Source organism: Ctenopharyngodon idella, chromosome 3 (assembly GCF_019924925.1).
Source record: "Ctenopharyngodon idella isolate HZGC_01 chromosome 3, HZGC01, whole genome shotgun sequence".
NCBI lineage: Eukaryota > Metazoa > Chordata > Actinopteri > Cypriniformes > Xenocyprididae > Ctenopharyngodon > Ctenopharyngodon idella.
Window position 1 is genome coordinate 31764351 of NC_067222.1, and position 22454 is coordinate 31786804.

At 39.8% G+C, this 22454-nt stretch overlaps 1 long non-coding RNA gene across 1 annotated transcript in view; it reads left to right on the plus strand.

Moving 5' to 3' along the window:
- LOC127509640 (uncharacterized) overlaps positions 1-22454 on the plus strand; it is a 160855-nt gene that overhangs the window by 102118 nt on the left and 36283 nt on the right. The window lies entirely within an intron of this gene.

Below are 22454 nucleotides of genomic sequence, written 5' to 3' on the forward strand. Positions count from 1 at the left end.
CGAGACGTGCTGCAGCGTTCTGAATCATTTGTAGAGGCCTGATTGTGCATGATGGCAGTCCAGCCAGAAGAGCATTGCAGTAATCAAGCCTAGAAATGACCAGGGCCTGGACCAGAAGTTGTGTTGCATGTTCTGTTAGAAAGGGCCTGATTTTCCTGATGTTGTATAGTGCAAATCTGCATGACCGAGTGGCATGCATTGGATTGTGGTGAAGTAAAAGGGTTTGTATAACATACCCATGACCAAAGAGGTCAAGAAATATACTGCATTCACGACTCCTGTAGGGCTGCACGAGTATAACAGGATGCCACAAGGGCTATGCAACAGCCCAGCCTCCTTTATGCGGATGATGGTAAGCATCTTTGTAGACTTAAACTTCAGCAGTTTATTATGTTATCTTGACGACCTGTTGGTGTTCGCTCCAAATGAGCAGGAAGCATTAGAAAGGTTGGAGGTCGTGTTCAGTCGTCTGAGGCAGTACAATCTTAAGCTGAGCCCTAAGAAATGCCACCTACTGAGAACCTCTGTAAAGCTCTTGGGTCACATCATAGACAGGGATGGAGTTTCTGTAGATCCTGTTAAAGTTGAAGTTATCTCAAAGCTGTCCAAGTTTGATTTGATGGAAGATGACAGATATACTCCATCAGTGCAGAGAATTAAATCAGTCCTTAGTATGATCTTATATTACCAACATTTCATTCCTGGATGTTCTGCTTTGGCGAAGCCACCTTTTGCTCTCACAGCTGGGCAGAAAGGTAAGAGAGGAAACAAGGGGGAAACTAAAGCAGGAACTTATAGGAAGCTCAAGCCCACAGATTGGACTGAGGAATGTGATCACACATTATGTAACCTCAAAGAAAGCCTGCTTAAAAGTGTGGTTTTAGCACACCCTGACTTCACTCGACCTCTGATTCTTGCAATCGACGCTTCACTGGACGGTTTGGGAGCCGTATTATCCCAAGTGCCTGCAGGCGAAGAGCAAGCTCGCCCAATCGCATTTACAAGCAAGACCCTGAGTAAATCACAGAGGAACTATCCAGTTCATAAGCTTGAGTTTCTGGCACTCAAATGGAGCGTGTGCAAGAAATTTAGCCATTGGTTAGAAGGTCAAATATTCACGGTCTGGACAGACAACAGTCCGCTCACATATGTTATGTCCAAGGCGAAACTCTGCGCTTGTGAGCAGCATTGGGTGTCCAAACTGGCAGCTTAAACTTTTGAGCTGAAGCATATATCAGGGACAAAAAACATAGTGGCGGATGAGACCCTCTTGTCAAACTGTGAGCAGCAGGCTAATGAAGGAGCCATATCGCGATTTACTTGTGGAGGCTGAAGAGGTTGATGGAGATGGAGTTCGAAATGCTTTTCATCAAGGAGCTCAGAACTTACAGATCTGCCTCCGGTCCTCTAACTGATTCCTCCTGTCTTGTCTTTCCTTCTGACAGCTCCACTGTCAAAGCCTGTTTAAGTTTGCATGATCAGTGGGAAGAAACATCAAAAGCAAGAGCTGTGCAGCTAATTCAGTCTTATCAAGATCTAGTTCCAGCTGGTGCTGATACCCTTCCAACGATCCCTGCAGATGAAATTCGTGAGTTGCAGGAGGCCGATTCAGTCATTTCAAGAGTGATATTCTTTTTGAACTTAAAGCGTCAACCATCGAGGTGAGAAAAGGCCAACATGAGTTCCAGAGCTATAACTCTCTTCAGACAATGGGACAAACTAAAGATTAAGGATGGAATACTCTACCGAGTCACACAAGATCCACATAGTAAACAAAAGCGGTATCAGCTGGTCTTACCCTCTAGTCTCAAGGGCCAAGCTTTGAAGGGTGTGCATGATTTAGCGGGTCATCAAGGCCAAACGAGAACCATCCATCTAGCCCACCAACGCTTCTTCTGGCCGGGAATGGGGAAAGATGTTTGCGAATATGTCAAGAGATGTTTTTCTTGACCTAATAGTGGGTAACTCACAAGTTGAACTAATGAATGTTTCATTGTAGACCTGTACCAGTCATTTGGATCCAGTACGGATTTTAGTGAAATCCAGAAGGGGTGAATGTAACGAGTTATAGTAAATACAATTTGAATGTAACACATTGCTTTTTCACTAAAATCCTTCTATTGTATTTTGTATTTATTTATTTATGTTTTTCTTTGAGTAATATATGTTGATTCTGTCTACTGTCTTACTGACGCCATTTTCAAGTGAGTGCACGCCTCTCACCAGTTCGCATTGTTTATGCTGGGAAGAGGAATGTCTCGTTATGGAATGCCCACAAGAGTGAGATATGAACTTTATTCATGTTAATCCACAGATGGAGTGAAGTGAATGATGGTCGTGGCTGTCACTAAATCTCCTTTTGGTGAACAGAAGTATAAGTGCCCTGGGTCTTCTTACACACAACGCAGATGATGGTAGCGGCGGTCAGCAAAGGACCGGTTGTGTGCACACGTGTTTTAGTGTGTTTTAAATGCAATTACAAAGCAATTACTTGGTTTTGTTTAACTGAAATGTGTAGTTATCTGCTTTTGCCAAAAAACGACTGTTGGCTTTATCTGCTTTTGCTGAGCAACAGACTTTTAATATATAAAAAAAACATACTTTCAATGAACTTTAATTTTGTAAGTTACCTGTATTTTTTGGAGTCATTATTACTTAATCAAAACAACCTAACTGCAGTTTGATTGATAATACTTGGAATGCACAATAAAATAAATAAATAAATAAATAAAACACATTTTGTGAGAATTAATAAAAATTGAGTTATCTGTTTTTGCAGATGAACTCTTCAAATAGAGATACGTACTAGTTAAACACATCAGGAGAAAAAATAAGAATGGAATGTGTGCCATTTCAAATGATGCAGGAAGACCAACTGCTACAATGTCACTGAATACTGCTGGTAGAAATACTGTACATTATGGCATTTACATTTGGGTGGAGCTTTAAAATCTAATACTATATTAAGATCTAATGGCACTGTTGATGAGTCTCTACCAACAGAATCCCTTCTGCATTTCTATTATATTTGTATTAAGAATGTTACAATGTAAATGAACAAACTTGAATGAAAATGTTCAAAAATTCCAAAGAAACTTTTTTTAAATGTTAGTTTGTTTTTGTGTGTGTTTTATGTTTCTACTCCACACACAAACAGAATAAGCACTTCAGTTCATTGGCTGACACAGATCTGTGGATGAGACCCTTAATGCTGCTCAATCAGTGGCTGAAAACTCCAATCGCACCTCTGAGACAACAGTAACACTGGGTCAAAACAAGCTCAAAACTGAACTTTACTGACCAACAGACTTTATAACCTGATGAAAGCAAAGAGATGCAAGAGGTGATGGATTTTATTGACTTTCTATTGAAACAAATAATGCTTTAATCGTTTTTGTTAATGGTTATTTTAGCTAATTATGTATTTTATTTAGATAATTGTTGTTTTTCTAACTGATTCAGTGTACATAAATTTTAATGTCATCAAATGAAAATCAGCTGTGAATCACGAACATTTTATGAATATTGGTTTTGAACGTTTGAGGACAAAATGATAAATACCCTAATGTGAATGTGATTATGTTTTTGTACAGGGAGGCTGTTTGCGTCTCTCACTGTGTATAATATTTGGCACAATAATACACAGCTGTGTCTTGAGCTTGCATATTATTTCCCTGCAGTGTTATTGTGTTACTGGAGGTGTCTCTGCTGATGCTGAACTTGCTTTTCAGTGAATCCTTGTAGTATAAGCTTCCACCACTCAAGATCACTCCAATCCATTCCAGAGCTTTTCCTGCAGGCTGACGAATCCAGGCTGTATCATAGCTAGTAACTGAATAGGAGACTTTACAGTTGATAGTTAGAGTGGCATCAGGACGGACAGTCAGAGACTCAGGCTGAGTGAGTTCCTCTGAATGAATACCTGTATCAAATGAAATAATACCTGTTAGTAAAATAGCATGAAGTTTAAAGATGGTTAACAAGCTTTTTAGCAACAAAATGATGTACCACACAGAAAAGTAGACTAAACTTACAGGATACTACTGCCAGAAGCAACACTAAAGATGAAGAGATCATGGTGTGTTTCACAGCACAGTTTGTTCTTCTCTCCCTCTAGTGATCAGATGAATGTATAAACTGACTCATGTCTGGTGTTTAAATATGCAACAGAAGATTTACATAAAGAGCTAATAATCAACTCCACATGCTCAAACAACAAGAATATTGGGATTACATGAAGAGGCATCACACTGTCCTGAACTTTTAGTCATTATTGATATGGTTGAAGTTCATTAGCAGAAAATGTAAACAGTTTATTGTGACTGTAAGTGATTCAAACTATCAAAATTTAAAATGAAGTATTCTTTGATTGAATTTGCCCTGATCAGAGCATTTATGCCAATTAAAGTTTATACATTAAAAATGTCTTAGAGATTTTGTATTATTTATTGCATATGTTAATTATATTTGTGTTATAATTTTATTGATGTTACATCTGATAGCAACAACAGCAGTAATAATGTGTGTCTCTGTTGGGCCATCATCAGAAACACTTGCTTTTCTCAGCTGTTCAGTGAATTCAAATAAATGTTAAGTTTTAAAATTAGCATGCAGAGTGTCTGATCTGGTTTCAGCAACAGACCTGTAACGGTGCCTGTCTTGTTATTAAATAAGCTAAACTAACAATGTTGAATATTAATAATCAGCATAAGCACACAGTACTAGCTGGCCTCACAGCTGCTAAAAAGATGAATGCGTTGAGATGAAAACCTCTTCATTCACTTTCTGTTAAAACTTTGTTGTTGCACCAACAGAGAAAGGTCTGCAGCTCATTTTTCAAATATTTGTTTGACTGTAAAACACTGATGTTTATTGCTGGAAGAGTCTCTGGTAATTTGAAATTTACTTTTCAGTTTATCACTGTAATATATGTTACCGCTATCACATATTTTTCCAACCCATTCCAGAGCTTTTCCTGCAGCCTGTCGTATCCAGTTAGTGCAGTAGCTGCTGTCAGTCACTGAATATCCAGAGATCTTACAGGACAGTGTCAAAACCTGACCAGGACTTAAGACCATAGAATCAGTCTGGGTCAGAAAATATGTATCTACATATTTCTATATATGATTTTGTATTATGGGCTTTTTTTCTTTTTTATTTAACTTTCTTTCAGAAGACAATGTTGGCAGTAATGATGGGTGTGCTGTGCTATTAGGAAATTATATTTTAATATTGCCTGTGATATGTACATATTTGTACCTTGCTTACCCCTAAATGGAAAATATTAGTACCTTAAAAGTACATATTAGTGTCTTTTCACTTTTGTACCAGAGTATACTGCCCTACCGGACCTTTTTTCTGACAGTGTATAGAACACATTTTTAATTAATGATAAATTAATTCTTGATAAATTTTGTTGTTGTTGTTTTCAATATATTCACTGAAGATCATTCAGGGCATATATGTCAGGCTCAGGGATAAGGGCATTTAAATAGTTTATATTCTTATAGCTTAAGTATTTTATCCTTCAGCAGAAGGTGTGTCTGTTTCTTTGGATCAAAGTTGTACTGTGCTCCAGCGTCATCTGCTGGATTTGTTTTTTTTTTTTTTTTGTTGTTGTTGTTGTTTTTTCATTTTCCTCGCTGACATGTTTTTGTACAGCCCAGTGCTTTGTTTGCATCATTGTGTATATCTTGCACAGTAATAAACAGCTGAATCCTCTGCTGTCAGACCGCAGAGTTTCAGATACACCATGCTGTTTGAATTATCTCTGGTGATCTCTATTCGTCCCTCAACACTTTTTGCATTCACTGTTTTACTGGCATCATACAAGATGAGCCTCATCCAGTTCAATGCTTTCCCTGCTGGCTGTCTGATCCAGTGCATGCCAGATTGTCCAAAATCAAATCCAGATCCTCTACAGGAAATTTTCAAAATTTCTCCAGGCTTTTTGGTAACAGAACTTGATGGGATGGACTCCAGGCTCTGACCATTAACACCTAAAACAATTGAAAGTTATAATGACCTGTCCACAGTATCATATACAGTACACCCATTAATAAATTCTGGAGGCAGAATTAAATAATAATATAACATGAAATAGAGATACGTACTAGTTAAACACATCAGGAGAAAAAATAAGAATGGAATGTGTGCCATTTCAAATGATGCAGGAAGACCAACTGCTACAATGTCACTGAATACTGCTGGTAGAAATACTGTACATTATGGCATTTACATTTGGGTGGAGCTTTAAAATCTATTACTATATTAAGATCTAATGGCACTGTTGATGAGTCTCTACCAACAGAATCCCTTCTGCATTTGTGGGATATTTATGTTTGTATTACACTCTAAAAACAACCCAAGTTAGGTTGAAAATGGACAAACCCAGCAATTGGTTTGTTTTAACCCAGTGGTTTGCTCAACCTGCTGAGTAGTTTTATTTAACTCAACTATTTTTACAAAAAATACTGTTTTGTTTGCTTAAAATGAACCCAAAGTACATTGGAAATGAACATTTATTAATATATTTAATAAGTTTAATGAATAATAATTAAACAATAAACATTTATTAAATTACTTATTAATAAATGTTCACCTTTTGATTATTATTATTATTGTTGCCTCTAGTAATTATTTGTCTGATTTTTAATTTCCAACCTTTTTTTGGTTAATTTTAAGCCAGCCATACAGTAATTTTTAGGCAATATTTGAGTTAAATAAAACTACCCAGCACGTTGGGCAAACATTTAACCCAACCGCTGGGTTTGTCCATTTTCAACCCAACTTAGGTAGTTTTTAACCCAGCATTTTTTAGAGTGTAAGAATGCTACAACGTAGCCTTTTCAATAACTGTAATGTGCGATCCAGTTTGTATAAGTTCATCATATCAGTTGTCATCATGACACTTTCATGCTTTTTATTTATTTATTTATTTATTTTGTTTCTGGCTACTACCTTAAGTCGAAGGTTATTTAAAAGTTATTTTCCACTTTATATCGAACATGTAATTGTAAAGAACTTGAAGCAAATATCAAAGTATAAGTTAATATCAAGTGCTGCAAGATGATTGTTGAGTTTTTAATTTCTTTGGTGCAAATATTTGCTGATAAATAATGCTTTTCCTCAAATTTATTATTAGACTTGTTTTTAACAGGATTTTTTATACCAGATGAATTAAGGTCTATCATTTCATTATTGAAAATCTGAGAAAATCAGACTGTTACGGAAAACCATCAGAAACACTCTTAATTTGTAACGACGATGATGTTGATGTTTTTGTACAGGGAGGCTGTTTGCGTCTGTCACTGTGCTGTATGTTCACTAGTAACTGAATAGGAGACTTTACAGTTGATAGTTAGAGTGGCATCAGGACGGACAGTCAGAGACTCAGGCTGAGTGAGTTCATATGAATGAATACCTGTATCAAATGAAATAATACCTGTTAGTAAAATAGCATGAAGATTAAAGACTGTTAACAAGCTTTTTAGCAACAAAATGATGTACCACACAGAAAAGTAGACTAAACTTACAGGATACTACTGCCAGAAGCAACACTAAAGATGAAGAGATCATGGTGTGTTTCACAGCACAGTTTGTTCTTCTCTCCCTCTAGTGATCAGATGAATGTATAAACTGACTCATGTCTGGTGTTTAAATATGCAACAGAAGATTTACATAAAGAGCTAATAATCAACTCCACATGCTCAAACAACAAGAATATTGGGATTACATGAAGAGGCATCACACTGTCCTGAACTTTTAGTTATTATTGATATGGTTGAAGTCCATTAGCAGAAAATGTAAACAGTTTATTGTGACTGTAAGTGATTCAAACTGATATCAAAATGTAAAATGAAGTATTCTTTGATTGAATTTGCCCTGATCAGAGCATTTATGCTAATTAAAGTTTATACATTAAATATGTCTTGTTCTTTTTTTTTCTTTAGAGATTTTATATTATTTATTGCATATATTAATTGTGTTATAATTTTATTGATGTTACATCTGACAGCAACAACAGCAGTAATAATGTGTGTTTCTGTTGGGCCATCATCAGAAACACTTGCTTTTCTCACCTGTTCAGTGAATTCAAATAAATTTTAAGTTTTAAAATTAGCATGCAGATTGTCTGATCTGGTTTCAGCAACAGACCTGTAACGGTGCCTGTCTTGTTATTGAATAAGTTAAACTAACAATGTTGAATATTAATAATCAGCATAAGCACACAGTACTAGCTGGCCTCACAGCTGCTAAAAAGATGATTGTGTTGAGATGAAAACTTCCTCATTCACTTTCTGTTAAACGTTGGATTCTTACATTTTTGGATGTGATTTTTCTAGAACTGTCTCCTGCTTGAGATCTTTTGACTGTTTTCTTGTGATTTTGAAATGCAGTCATGAGCCTCTGCTGGTGAAATAATGGCCTAGACCAGAACGTAGTGTATCACAGCATAAGCACAATTCACACAAAACAGGGGCAGGACTGTATTGGAAACAAGGGAAATTTAAAATTGCCCACTTTTTTAATTACCACCTCTATGCGATGTAATGCAGCTGATAAGTTAATATTCATCATCTGTTTATGTGAATGAGGAAGTGGTTTTTGCAGGCCTGGATTAACACAGTGTAGTGCCCTAGGGTGACCACATTTGAAGTGCCCCCCAATATCTTTATTTCCATCATAAGTGCCATGTATGAAGACTACATGCAAAACCACGTCTAAAAAAACATTGCAAACATATACCAAATAATCAAGCCCAATTAAGACTGTTGCAAGCAACCATCAACAGCTGAATTAAGCACTGCAGAGATGCACAGCAGCAAAACGCACACACTGACCTTTACAATCATCTCTAAGAAGCAACTAGCTAAAAGAGAAAACTGTTACACAAATTTCAAATCGACAACAGCGTCACATATTTGCCCAGAAATAATAGTAAATAAGCCTTACCTTTAGCAGAACATCTTTTTTCTAGAATTTGTGCACGCAAAATCGTTGATTAATGCTGCCTTCACGTGCTATCAGAATTATCGTAAATACGTGCTTCCTAGGTAAAAATTGCACATGAACATTTACATATATGTGTAATGAAGCGTATTGTATGTTTTATACACAGTGAAAATTGCCTGCATTTGACCGAAATTACAGAATCGTCAGCAAGCTGACTATCTAGATAGCACTGTGAATGTTAATATGGTTGTCAGTGCATGGGACACTACATATAATTTTGGTTTTAATGAGATTTTCCCAATAAATGGGCAGGAATAAAGCTAGTGTCCTCCATGAGTCCTGTTCATTCCGACAACAAAGCGCTTGAATGCAACAAGCTTGAAATCACGACTTCTTAAGTGGGAATTGTGAAATTTCCGATAGCATGTGAAGGCAGCATCAATCCTCAAATGTCAATCCTCAAAAAGTCCATTCCCTTGACTAGTTTGGACAGCCGTATCTGTCTCATGGTTGTCCTGAGTTAATTCTTCACTATTATAAGTTGAGAGAAGGATCTCTCGCCCTTGCAGTTGGTAACATCTGGTGAACAATTTTTCGAAGAAAAAAAAATTGATATTGCAGGTACTTTTTGAAGGGTGGCTATGTGTCATGATATTTTCTCTTTTTTTAAATTTTCATTTCGCACAACCGCTAAGGTGATGCTGCCTATTTATTTTGAATTTAATATTATAAATTGGCAGGCTCGACTCTGACTGGGGGGAGGGTGGGGCAAATACACTGTGACCTGACCCAATCGCAATTCTTTATATGCATATATTTTATATTTTCTCTGTATATATATTGTATCATTAACTGTTCATTTTGTATCTGCATCTCTTCCAGCAAAATATCTCTTCCCCACTATTAGTTGGTGCCCCAGGGCACTCGCCCAATCCCATCTATGGATAATTCAGCCCTGAGTTTTTGTATTGCTTTGACTCTGAACTCATTCACAGTGACTCTCTAGCACAGTAATACACAGCAGTGTCTTCAGTCTTGAGGCTGTTCATCTGCAGGTACAGTTGACTGCTGGAGTCATCTCTGGACACTGTGAACCTTCCCTGGACTGACTGGGAATAGCTTATAGGAGAACTGGATGTGTTGATGAATGCAATCCACTCCAGTCCTTTTCCAGGGCTGTCTTATCCAACTTAGATAGAGACTGCCGAATGTAAATCCAGTTATTGTACATGTGAGTTTATGAGACTCTCCTGGTTTTTTAACCACTGTGTCAGATTGGGTGAATGTCTGACATTCAGTACCTGTGGAAAAAGAAACAATATTAAATGTTAGAAAGATGTTTCAATGTTAAATTTTTGCACTCTTAATGATTATCCTATTGAGTGACTCACGTGGTAAAACTGCCAGAGTTACAAATATAAGAAACTTTTTAAACATGGTGTATTTAAGTTTAAACCATAAAGACAGACTTTGTTCCTAGAGTTCAGATGTCTGTTCAAATCACAAAGATTGACACATTTAAAGAAGGAAGGTGATTTGCATATATTAAGATCAGAGAACTGATGGTAAGAAAGGCTGACGTATGTTTGGTCCAGATTTAGATTTTAATGGTTAATGTTTGAGATCTTTATAAACAGACCATTATTTTTCTATTATTAGAGATAAAAATAATTTTTGTGTATTGTATTATTTTTAATTTTAAATTCTTTAATGGGTTTTAATGTAATTGCTTTTAATTATAATATGAAATTCAGATATGAATAATATAAAATATGATATTACAAGAAAAATATGTCTACATTTATTAAATAACACAACACTGAATGTTTTAAACCACTAAAAAACAATGTTGAAAAATAAAATATAAAACAATATCAATTCAAGTGATGCATTACTGCCATCTATTGGTGTTTGGCCAATACTGTTGTAAGACTCACAGATTAAAGTGCTTCAGTTCATTGACAGACACAGATCTGTGCTGTTGAAACAGTGGCTAAAAACTCTAACACAGGGTCAAAACAAAGACATAAAAATCTTTTAAACTTTCCTTCGAGTCTGGCTTAGGCAATCTTAAAGAAAGCAAAGCCAATGTTGTGATACAGATAGAAGAGATTATTGATTTTATTGACTTCCTATTAAAACATATATTACTTTATCTGTAAATCTGTTGTTCTGTAAATCTGTTATCTGTTTTTATAAAACTTGATGACCCTAATTGAAATGAATACTCTAATTTGTACAATGATGTGTTTTTGTACAGGGAGGCTGTTTGCGTCTCTCACTGTGTATAATATCTGGCACAATAATACACAGCTGTGTCTTGAGCTTGCATATTATTTCCCTGCAGTGTTATTGTGTTACTGGAGGTGTCTCTGCTGATGCTGAACTTGCTTTTCAGTGAATCCTTATAGGCTAAGCCTCCACCACTCCAGATCACTCCAATCCATTCCAGAGCTTTTCCTGCAGGCTGACGAATCCAGGCTGTATCATAGCTAGTAACTGAATAGGAGACTTTACAGTTGATAGTTAGAGTGGCATCAGGACGGACAGTCAGAGACTCAGGCTGAGTGAGTTCATATGAATGAATACCTGTATCAAATGAAATAATACCTGTTAGTAAAATAGCATGAAGTTTAAAGACTGTTAACAAGCTTTTTAGCAACAAAATGATGTATCACACAGAAAAGTAGACTAAACTTACAGGATACTACTGCCAGAAGCAACACTAAAGATGAAGAGATCATGGTGTGTTTCACAGCACAGTTTGTTCTTCTCTCCCTCTAGTGATCAGATGAATGTATAAACTGACTCATGTCTGGTGTTTAAATATGCAACAGAAGATTTACATAAACACACAGAGCTAATAATCAGTTTCACATGCTAAAAATATTTATGTTACAATTCATATGATTTATTGCTCTTATGTTGCTCTTATAGAATTTTATGACATCAAGCTTATGTTTTGTGAACATTTTATTTTTCTGCTGGACATTTTATATATCTCTATCTACTTTAATTCTTTTAATTCAGGGGTTGATATAACTAATATTGGTATATTGGAAAGCAACAAAAGCAGTAGGTCAGTAATCACGGTTCTGTTGGACCTGCATCTGAAAGTCTAAAGGCCTCGCTTTCGCCTGTAATAATGAAGCAAACACTTGTCAACTTAGAAAATAAAAATCACTTGAATTAGGATAATATTCATATTTTTATCTTCCTATGTTAGAGGATTTTTTTTCTTTTTTCTTTTCATTTAAGATGTTTTAGGACTGCTTGTTGTTTATTATTCACAGTAAGATGCTGATATTCATTATTATATTTTGCCCTTGTAGAGTCACTTTCACTTGTAGACTCCTGGAAGAGTCTCTGGTTTATTGAAACATATTTTTAGTTTGTCACTGTAAAATGTGTAGCCACTACCACGAATCTACATTTCAAAAATATGTGTTGTGGTAAAGGAGTCAGATATGCCTTTGTGCTGTGTGATGTTAGAGTTTTTATACTGTACTTCACTGTAAATTTAATTGTAATATAATAGGCTTTAATAATGCTGTGACAGATATATCTTTTCATTAGGCTGTATTTGTGGATTTTTTATTCTCTGCTGCCACCTGTTGAACTCTAGTGACAAGAGATGAAACACTCAAGTGGTTTTTGTTCAGCCGTGCAACAACTTTGTGTCACTGTGTTTGTTTTGCGCAGTAATATGTGGCTCAGTCTTCTGTTGTCAGGCCCGACAGTTTCAGATATACCATATTCTTTGAATTATCTCTGGTGATTTCAGTTCGTCTGTTGAAGGGCTCAGCATAGTCATGGCCACTGCCATCAGGATAAACACGTCCAATCCACACAAGAGGTTCCCTTTCAAGGGAACTCGCGCTGCGTCAAGCGCTTTGGGAACGCCTCTGCATGAATGCGTCGTGAAGCACATGTGAAATCTGTCCAATGGCGTGACGGAATGTCATAGGCGGTTGACGTCATGACCAGGAAACTATAAAGCACACCCAAACCAAACAGAGTTAGCTTCTGTGTCTTCAGTAAGCACTCTCTGTGAAACTGTCTTTTTTGTCTCTCACGTTATTCAAGCACACATATCTAAGACACTATTATGGCGACACAAGTGCAGCAATTCAGGCCGTGTGCGTCTCCTTGTCCTCGCTACATTCCGGCAGGAGATGCACACGAGCTTTGTGTTGTTTGCTTGGGAGTGGAGCATGCCCAGTCAGCTCTCGATGGAGCTGGCTGTGTGCATTGCGAGCAGATGTCTATGAAGACGCTCCGCTTCCGCCGGGCGCTTTTCGAGGAAAGCGGTTCGGCTCGCGCTCCCCGCGGCTCGGGTCCCGGTGCTGCCGAGGCACAGCGAAGGCTCGCGTCGTGGGGTTCGCAAATGGATCTTGCAGAGGGGTCAGAGACGGGCCCCGCCCTTTCTCTGCCTTTACCTGCAGGATCCAGCGCTTTATTTCAGGAGCTAGAAGCACGCTCTGCGGTTTCTTCTGCCCCTGGTGAAGCGCCGATGCTGCAGTGCTCTAGCTCTGAGGAACTAGACGTTGTCAGCATCGATCAGTGTGAAGAGTCGCTACCACACTCACAAGCATATGAGGAGCTCGTGGAGGTTGTTACTAGAGCGGTGGCCAGATTGAACATAAGCTGGCCGACCGAGAAACAGGAAGCCCGTCAGGCTAGTTTATTAGACGAGCGCTTTCTCCCTTCTCGCGCACAACCTCCACTCCGGGGCTTGCCTTTTTTTCCCGACCTCCACACAGAGGTGTCGAAGTCGTGGAACAGACCCGCGTCCTTCCGGGTCTATAGTCCTCAAACGTCCAACTATAGTAACATCTTAGGACTAAAAAGGCATGGTTATGGGGAGATGCCTCGGGTGGAAGAGACACTTGCAAGCTATCTCTCCCTCGAGTCGGCAGCCTCCCTCAAAGCCCAGAAGTTACCCACTAAGCCCCTACGTACATCTTCTGCTTTAGTGGGTAAGGCATACTCGGCAGCAGGTCAGGCGGCGGCATGTTTACATACTATGGCCGTCCTTCAAGCCTATCAAGCTGACCTGCTTAAAGACCTTGATGAGGGTGGGGAAGTCAGTCACGAGGCGTTCTCTGAGCTGAGGAAAGCTACAGATCTCTCTCTCTGTGCCACCAAGGAGACCGCCAGATCTATTGGGCAGTCTATGGCAGCCCTGGTGGCCACGGAGAGACACCTTTTGCTCAACCTCGCTGACATGAAAGACCGAGATAGATCGTTCCTTCTCGATGCTCCGCTCACGCAGCCTGGCCTCTTCGGCGACTCCGTCAACACAGTCGTCGAGAGGTTCCAAGAAGCTAAGAAACAGGCGGCGGCTTTCTCTAAGTTTCTTCCCCGCTGATCTCAGGTCTCTGGGACTGCTAGTCATAAGGAGCAGTCCCAGCTGAGTACAAGCTCCTCTCACAGGGCGCAACAAAAAGTGAGCGTTGCTTCCCGTGCCCCCCCGCAGAAAGACTGGGGGTCGGGGCAGCGCTCACAACTGAAGCCGTCCAAAGGAAAGGCGGATCTTAGGACCGTTATTATCCAGCGGAGGGCTTCGGGAAAGAAGTCCTGACGCCAGTGATGTCAGGCTTCTGAGGGCAGTCCCTTCCGAGGCGGGTCGGTGTCCACCTCAGTACATGGTGCCCGGCCCCCTGAGGGCACCGTTCTGCCAACCCTGCCACCTCGCGTGCTTCAGGGCGCAGCGGCTCTCAGCGAACGCATATCTCAGTGTCCACTCGGCAACGTAGTGGCGCTGGGATGTTCGCTCCCTCCAAGGAAGGACCAAAAGTGGCCAGTTCGGTTGCTCCCTGCTGGGTCGCCGCTTCAGGGCACCGGGCTGGTCACCCATCTAACACCAGAGGTCAGTCTCGAGAGACTGATTCCCTTAGTAGATTCATTGGCAGTGTGGAAACTTCTGTCAAACGTATCTCAATGGGTCCTGCGCACAGTAGAATTTGGGTACAGAATTCAGTTCGGGTTGCGACCGCCCGGGTTCAACGGGGTATTGTTCACCGAGGTGAGCCCCGAGCAGGCTCTGGTTATGGAACAGGAAGTACAGACTCTCTTGCGAAAAGAAGCCATAGAAAGGGTTCCTTCTCCCAGCAGGGAGTCGGGGTTTTACAGCCGGTACTTCATAGTTCCAAAGAAGGATGGAGGGTTGCGTCCCATTCTAGATCTGCGCCTATTAAATCATTCCGTCAAGAAGCTCAAGTTCAGAATGCTAACTCTGAAACAGATCGTGTCACAAATCAAGTCCGAGGATTGGTTTGTCACGATAGATCTGAAAGACGCATACTTTCATATATCCATCCTTCCTCAACACAGGAAGTTCCTGAGGTTCACTTTCGGGGGTGAAGCGTACCAATATCGGGTTCTTCCCTTCGGCCTAGCTTTATCTCCCCGCACCTTCACAAAATGCGTGGATGCAGCTCTGGCTCCTCTGCGACTCTAGGGCATCTGCGTGTTGAATTACATAGACGACTGGTTGATTCTAGCACAGTCAGAAGAGTTGGTGGCTCAGCATCAAGATGCTGTTCTCACCCATATGAAGTGTCTGGGGTTATGGCTAAACGCAAAGAAGAGTGTGCTTTCTCCAGCTCAGAGAACCTCTTTTCTAGGCGTAGTTTGGGATTCAGTGTCAATGCAAGCTCGTCTGTCACCAGCTCGCATAGAGGCCATTCTCACAGCTGTAAACAAGCTGAAGCTAGGTCAGTCACTCACTGTGAAACAGTTTCAGAGACTGTTAGGTCTGATGGCAGCTGCGTCCAACGTGATACCTTTTGGCCTGCTGTACATGAGACCTTTGCAGTGGTGGCTCAAAACCAGGGGGTTTTCCCTGAGAGGAAATCCGTTTCGCATGATCAAGGTCACGCGGCGATGCCTTCGTGCTTGTGTCATGTGAAAGAAACCCTGGTTTCTTTCCCAAGGCCCGGTGTTGGGGGCTCCTTGTCATCGCTTAACGCTAACGACGGATGCGTCCCTCACCGGTTGGGGGGGCGATCATGAGTGGTCGCTCGGCTCAGGGTCTGTGGAGGGGTCATTATCTTTCCTGGCACATAAACCAGTTGGAGATGATGGCTGTGTTCCTGGCACTCAAACACTTCCTCCCAGATCTCAGGGGCCATCATGTGTTGGTCCGCACGGACAACACAGCAGTGGTCTCCTATATAAACCATCAAGGGGTTCTGCGGTCGCGCCCCTTATGCAAGTGGGCACACCAGATCCTTCTGTGGGCCCAAGGGAAGTTGCTGTCGGTCAGGGCAGTTTACATCCCAGGGCGTCTGAATCAGGAAGCAGACATCCTGTTGAGGCAGGGGCCGAGGCCCGGGGAGTGGAGACTCCACCCTGAGGTGGTGGAGCTCCTTTGGGAGCGCTTCGGGAAAGCGGATGTGGACTTGTTTGCGTCTCTGGAAACGACCCAATGTCCTCTATATTTCTCCCTCTCACATCCAGCCCCACTGGGGTTAGACGCTATGGTGCAGACATGGCCGAGGCTGCGTCTGTACGCCTTTCCCCCAATTGCTCTGCTTCCGGGAGTTTTGCAGAGAGTGCGCCAGGACGGGGTCCAGTTGCTCCTAGTAGCCCCATTTTGGCCGGGCCGAGTATGGTTCTCGGACCTTATGTCCCTCCTCGACGGCTCTCCCCTGGAGATTCCGATCAGGAGGGACCTACTCTCGCAGGCGGGGGGCTCAATACTTCACCCCCGCCCGGAGTTGTGGAAATTGTGGGCGTGGCCTCTTAGGGGGCACAGCTCATAGATTCCGGTCTCCCTACTGAAGTAGTGGAGACTATGCTCCATTCCAGAGCTTCGTCCACGAGGAGGCTGTATTCCTTGAAATGGAATGTTTTCTCTTCATGGTGTAGAGAACGTAACTTTGATCCTGTTAACTGCCCAGTCGGTACAGTTCTGGAGTTTCTTCAAGAAAAGTTTTCTTCTGGTTTATCTCCTTCGACTCTAAAGGTCTACGTGGCGGCCGTTGCGGCTTACCATGTTCCTTTAGAGGGTGCTTCTCTTGGCAGACACCCATGGGTTACTCGCTTCCTCCGTGGTACTCTGAGGCTGAGGCCTGCGGCACGTCAGAGAGTTCCGACTTGGGACTCGGCCATAGTGTTGGAGGGCCTGTCTACTGCTCCTTTCGAGCCTATCGAAGAGGCTCATGTTAAATTCCTCACTCTAAAGACTCTTTTCCTCCTCGCTATCTCTTCGTTAAAGCGAATTGGTGACCTACAAGCCCTTTCGGTCTCTCCCTCTTGCTTGGACTTCGCGCCAGGCATGGTCAAAGCCTTCTTCTTTTCTTGGGAAGGTTATGTCCCTAAGGTCCCCACTAATGTGGCAGGCCCCATTATGTTGCAGGCCTTTTGCCCTCCTCCATTTCTGGATCCAGACCAGGAAAAACTTAATTTGCTTTGCCCTGTTCGGGCTTTGGATGCTTACGTCCACAGAGCTGCCCTGTGGCGTAAGACGGATCAGTTGTTCGCCTGTTTCGGGGCCCCACGTAAGGGGCACCCCGCATCTAAGCAAACCTTGAGCAAGTGGGTATTTGAGGCTATCTCACTTGCGTATGAGTCTGCCGGTCATCCTTCTCCACTTAAGGTCCGTGCCTACTCTACACGGAGTATGGCGGCCTCGTTGGCCCTGTTGTCTGGAGTGTCCCTCCAAGAAGTTTGTGATGCGGCGGGGTGGTCCTCGCCGCACACTTTTGTTAGGTTTTATAACCTAGATGTGGCCTCTACCCCGGGGTCAAGAGTGCTGGTGTCTTAGTGTGCGCTGAACAGTTTCACACAGACAGGCACTCAGTCTTATGGCGGCGTGGGTATCTCGTTCCCAAAGCGCTTGACACAGTGCGAGTTCATTTGAAAGGGAACGTCTCAGTTTACGTATGTAACCATGGTTCCCTGAGAGGGAACGTGACGCTGCGTCCCGTTGCCATACTCCCTGCATGCCTGTATCGACTTACTTCGACTTTCAGAAGCTAACTCTGTTTGGTTCGGGTGTGCTTTATAGTTTCCTGGTCATGACGTCACCCGCCTATGACGTTCCGTCACGCCATTGGACAGATTTCACATGTGCTTCAAGACGCATTCACGCAGAGGCATTCCCAAAGCGCTTGACGCAGCGTCTCGTTCCCTCTCAGGGAACCATGGATACATACGTAACCTGAGACGTTTTCCAGCTTGTTGTCTGATCCAGTGCATGCTATAGCAGCTAAAGCTGAACCCGGATCCTCTACAGGACAGAGTCAGAGTTTCTCAGGCTTTTTCTGAACTGTGCTTTCAATGGACTCCATACATTGACATTTTAGACCTAAAAGGAAGATTGAAAAGACTGATTTCATTTGAAACATTTGAACTGATAATAGAAATGTGTTTCATGAGAAAACTCACAGTGTACGCTGAATGAGAGCAGCAGTAAGCAGAGTGAACTCTTCATCTTGAAAGTGGTGATGTAATGCTCCAGATCCAATCAGAAGCACATAAATACTGAACAAACAAACATCATGTTTGATTTGCATTGGGAGGGTCACAAGCTACAATCATGACTGAAGGACCAAACTATTTAAGAACAGTATGATGTGAATATGCACCTTTCTGTTCAATGTTATATGTCTGAAACAGAATTCTCTGTAAATGAGACACAATTTAAGAGAAGTTTTTTCTGCATTTTATGTTTTGTTTGTTGATCACACGTGCTCATGCTGTTTGCAGTCAACTAGAATCATGCTGCCTGATAACTGAATCAACAAAAAAGAGAATCAAAAAAATAATAATCTGTGGGAACTGGTGCATGTTAATGTCTGTTAAAAAATGCTGTATTCATATTTTCCCATTGCTGAAAAAATATAGGCCTACCTATTTAGATTTTTTTTTTTTAATTATCTATCTATCTAAAGTGTTTAATCTCATCATGGTTGTAATACAAAATGTAAGGATGACCAGCAAATCTTACACTTTCATGAACTAGTGTAATATGTTTTTAAGGATGGAATTGCTGTACTGTTGACTAAATGTTATATTTTAAATGTATTAAATGCCTTCATTTGTATTATGATGTGTTTTTGTACAGGGAGGCTGTTTGCGTCTGTCACTGTGATTCTCTGGCACAATAATACACAGCTGTGTCTTGAGCTTGCATATTATTTCCCTGCAGTGTTATTGTGTTACTGGAGGTGTCTCTGCTGATGCTGAACTTGCTTTTCAGTGAATCCTTGTAGTATAAGCTTCCACCACCCCAGATCACTCCAATCCATTCCAGAGCTTTTCCTGCAGGCTGACGAACCCAGCCTGTACCATAACTAGTAACTGAGTAGGAGACTTTACAGTTGATAGTTAGAGTGGCATCAGGACGGACAGTCAGAGACTCAGGCTGAGTGAGTTCCTCTGAATGAATACCTGTATCAAATGAAATAATACCTGTTAGTAAAATAGCATGAAGTTTAAAGACTGTTAACAAGCTTTTTAGTAACAAAATGATGTATCACACAGAAAAGTAGACTAAACTTACAGGATACTACTGCCAGAAGCAACACTAAAGATGAAGAGATCATGGTGTGTTTCACAGCACAGTTTGTTCTTCTCTCCCTCTAGTGATCAGATGAATGTATAAACTGACTCATGTCTGGTGTTTAAATATGCAACAGAAGATTTACATAAAGAGCTAATAATCAACTCCACATGCTCAAACAACAAGAATATTGGGATTACATGAAGAGGCATCACACTGTCCTGAACTTTTAGTCATTATTGATATGGTTGAAGTCCATTAGCAGAAAATGTAAACAGTTTATTGTGACTGTAAGTGATTACTATCAAAATGTAAAATGAAGTATTTTTGGATTGAATTTGCCCTGATCAGAGCATTTATGCCAATTAAAGTTTATACATTAAATATGCCTTGTTCTTTTTATTATTATTATTATTTATTGCATATATTAATTATATTTGTGTTATTATTTTATTGATGTTACATCTGAAAGCAACAACAGCAGTAATAATGTGTGTCTCTGTTGGGCCATCATCAGAAACACTTGCTTTTCTCACCTGTTCAGTGAATTCAAATAAATTTTAAGTTTTAAAATTAGCATGCAGATTGTCTGATCTGGTTTCAGCAACGGACCTGTAACGGTGCCTGTCTTGTTATTGAATAATCTAAACTAACAATGTTGAATATTAATAATCAGCATAAGCGCACAGTACTAGCTGGCCTCACAGCTGCTAAAAAGATGAATGCGTTGAGATGGAAACTCCTCATTCACTTTCTGTTAAACGTTGGATTCTTACATTTTTGGATGTGATTTTTCTAGAACTGTCTCCTGCTCGAGATCTTTTGACTGTTTTCTTGTGATTTTGAAATGATTTGTAATATTTTGTTGTTCTTTTCTTTTCTATTGTTTCTTCTTTTAAAAATGAAGCAAGAAACATTAATTCTATGTTACTGTAATTAAATTACTTATCCACTGAAAAAGTAAAGTATTACTGTTCATTTTTAGGTAATTTAATTACAGTTACTTATAATGTACTTGCGTTGCATACTGTAAATTAGTTCAACAGTTCTGTTTAAATCAATATTGGATTTAAAATCTAAACTTGTCGTCTAAAGGTAAAAGTGAACGCTGCCTCTTTAAAATCGTTAGCTGTAGTGCAGTTGCGCGTGAGTTCGCAACTTCGCACCAGTTAGCTGTGTAGTCGCTGTCTGAAGCGAGTGGCTGTTTTTCAGAATGGAAATAATCCAATTACTTCACTTTTTTGACACAGGTAGGCAAGAAGAACATTACGGTAAAATATAAGCTATGTCCTAGAGAGAAAAAACTGCGCGCGCTCTCTGAGAGACGGTCTTCGGTCAATGCGCTCACAATCAAAGCGCACACACATAGCGGCCTCTCGCAAGTGTCAAATTTTCGCGGTTTATTACACATAAACGTTCAAATACACACACAGTTGGTGTGTCTTGGCGTATATTCGCGTTGGTTATGTGAATGTGAACAGCATGCCCAGGTGAAAAAATACTAGTAATTTATAGTACATACTATAGTGTTTTTGAACCATACTATAGTAAATTGTAGTGTACTGTATATATATTTACAACACTTTGTTAACGAATACTACAGCATACTGTAGTATTAAGTGAACTGATAAACTGTAATAAATACTGTACTTTAGTTTTTACTACAGTAAACTGTAGCGTATATTGTAGTATAATATACCCTATAGCCTAGTTGTAGAAAACTTATTACAGTATTAGGTAAAGTAATTTGTTTATATTACTATAGTTGTTATGTTGCCACAGCAACTATAGAATTAGCACAGCAAATTAATTCAAGTAGCCTACTTTACTATGGTTCAAAAACACTATAGTATTTACTATAGTATTTTTTCAGCTGGGTGTGTAACAGCATATTGTCTCCGTCCATTAGGTCTTAGTGACAGCAGCCTATAAAACATGCTACTGTCTACTATTGGCTGTCTGTATTATAAATGATAATCAAACAACAAAAGAAAAGCTTTAATAAGGATTAATCTATATTTAATTTATACAGTTATGACTATGCAGAGTTATTTTATATTTGATTATTCAATTTCTGTGATATTTTTACTTACTACTACTAGACCTACCTGGAAAAATATATATAGCATTGTTTTATTTGTATTTTTATATATTTTTACCATGGTACCGACTTTGGTATCGAGTATTGTGCACTTTTGGTGGTATCAGTACCGACTACTAGATTTTTGGTATAGTGACATCCCTGTTTTGTTACTAAAAAAAATTTAAGTATTATAAAGTAAATAAAAGTATTATAGTATATGTTTTAATAAAGTTAAAATGTTTTAAAAAGCTATAAAAGGCTAAACTATTCCATGTTTGACTAAATTATTAAAAGAGTTTCCTTTCTATTGTCTATCCTGTCAAGGTTTATAGGGATTTTAAGAAGTAATTATTAAGTTACTTATTGAGTAATTTAATTACTTTTCAGACAGAGTAATTAGAAAAGTATTTTAAATACAACATTGATGATGTAATTAGTAATTAATTACTTTTTTGAAGTAACTTACCCAACATTAATCCTATAAAATATCTCTGATCTGCTGGACTGGGCATCACAAAGGCAGTCAGTGCCCTCTATTGTAATATTCTCATTAAAGATTAATAAATTATGGCCTTAAAACCATAGAATCAGTCTGGGTCAGAAAATATGTATCTACATATTTCTATATATGATTTTGTATTATGGGCTTTTTTTCTCTTTTATTAAAATTTCTTTCAGAAGACAATGTTGGCAGTAATGATGGGTGTGCTGTGCTATTAGGAAATTATATTTTAATATTGTCTGTGATATGTACAGTTAGCTACACTCTCAGAATAAAAGCTACGGCACTGTCACTGGGGCAGACAAGATTGAAAAGGTACCTTTGTACCATATTTGTACCTTGCTTACCCCTAAATGGTAAATATTATTACCTTAAAAGTACATATTAGTGTCTTTTCACTT